We start from the raw sequence: 1,942 nt of genomic DNA, 5'->3' as shown, positions 1-1,942 counted from the left end.
TGTCTGTCTGTCTGTCTGTCTATCTATCTGTCTACCTATCTATCTGTCTACCTATCTATCGTTCTATCTATCGTTCTATCTATCTACCTATCGTTCTATCTATCGATCTACCTACCTGTCTCTGTCTATCTATCTACCTATCTATCATTCTATCTATCTATCTATCTATCTATCTATCTATCTATCTATCTATCTATCTATCTATCTATCTGTTTGTCTATCTATCTGTCTGTCTGTCTGTCTATCTATCGTTCTTTCTGTCATTCTATCTATTGATCGTTCGTTCTTTCTGTCTATCATTCTTTCTGTCGTTCTATCTATTTATCTATCGTTCGTTTGTTCATTTGTTTGTTCTTTCTATCTATCGTTCTATCTATCATTCTATCTATCATTCTTTCTATCGTTCTATCTATCTATCATTCGTTCTATCGATCGATCATTCTTTCTATCGTTCTATCGATCGATCGTTCTATCGTTCTTTCTTTCTATCTATCATTCTATCGTTCTATCTATCATTCTTTCTATCGTTCTATCTATCTATCGTTCTATCGTTCTATCTATCATTCTTTCTATCATTCTATCGTTCTATCTATCATTCTTTCTATCGTTCTATCTATCTATCGTTCTATCGTTCTATCTATCATTCTTTCTATCGTTCTATCTATCGTTCTTTCTATCGTTCTATCTATCTATCGTTCTTTCTATCGTTTTGTCTATCTATCTGTCTGTCTGTCTGTCTGTCTATCGTTCTTTCTGTCATTCTATCTATTGATCGTTCGTTCTTTCTGTCTATCATTCTTTCTGTCGTTCTATCTATTTATCTATCGTTCGTTTGTTCATTTGTTTGTTCTTTCTATCTATCGTTCTATCTATCGTTCTATCTATCTATCATTCTTTCTATCGTTCTATCTATCATTCGTTCTATCGATCGATCATTCTTTCTATCGTTCGATCATTCTTTCTATCGTTCTATCGATCGATCATTCTTTCTATCGTTCTATCGATCAATCATTCTATCGTTCTATCATTCTTTCTTTCTATCTATCATTCTATCGGTCTATCATCATTCTTTCTATCGTTCTATCTATCGTTCTATCTATCATTCTTTATATCGTTCTATCTATCGTTCTATCTATCTATCGTTCTTTCTATTGTTCTTTCTATCTATCTACCTATTTATCTGTCTGTCTATCTATCTGTCTTTCTATCTATCTATCTGTCTGTCTATCTATCGTTCTTTCTGTCATTCTATCTATTGATCGTTCGTTCTTTCTGTCTCTATCATTCTTTCTGTCGTTCTATCTATTTATCTATCGTTCGTTTGTTCATTTGTTTGTTCTTTCTATCTATCGTTCTATCTATCGTTCTATCTATCATTCTTTCTATCGTTCTATCGCTCTATCTATCATTCGTTCTATCGATCGATCATTCTTTCTATCGTTCTATCTGTCGTTCTATCGTTCTATCTATCTATCGTTCTATCTATCTATCTACCTATCTATCTATCGTTCTATCTATCATTCTTTCTATCGTTCTATCTGTCGTTCTATCGTTCTATCTATCTATCGTTCTATCTATCATTCTTTCTATCGTCATATCGTTCTATCTATCGTTCTATCTATCATTCTTTCTATCGTTATATCGCTCTATCTATCATTCGTTCTATCGATCGATCATTCTTTCTATCGTTCTATCTGTCGTTCTATCGTTCTATCTATCTATCGTTCTATCTATCATTCTTTCTATCGTTCTATCTATCTATCGTTCTATCGTTCTATCTATCATTCTTTCTATCATTCTATCGTTCTATCTATCATTCTTTCTATCATTCTATCTATCTATCGTTCTATCGTTCTATCTATCATTCTTTCTATCGTTCTATCTATTTATCTATCGTTCTATCTATCATTCTTTCTATCTATCTATCTATCTATCTATCTAT

The 1,942-nt window shown here is 32.3% G+C and overlaps 1 protein-coding gene across 1 annotated transcript in view; it reads left to right on the top strand.

The window, feature by feature from the left end:
• lrp2a (low density lipoprotein receptor-related protein 2a) overlaps positions 1-1,942 on the top strand; it is a 121,737-nt gene that overhangs the window by 106,748 nt on the left and 13,047 nt on the right. The gene's annotated exons all lie outside the window — the stretch shown is intronic.

The sequence above is a fragment of the Sinocyclocheilus grahami genome, unplaced genomic scaffold (assembly GCF_001515645.1).
Source record: "Sinocyclocheilus grahami isolate Dianchi unplaced genomic scaffold, SAMN03320097.WGS_v1.1 scaffold1099.1, whole genome shotgun sequence".
In the NCBI taxonomy this organism is placed as follows: domain Eukaryota; kingdom Metazoa; phylum Chordata; class Actinopteri; order Cypriniformes; family Cyprinidae; genus Sinocyclocheilus; species Sinocyclocheilus grahami.
The sequence above is the reverse complement of the archived record's forward strand: the minus strand, read 5'-3'. Positions and strand labels throughout refer to the sequence as shown.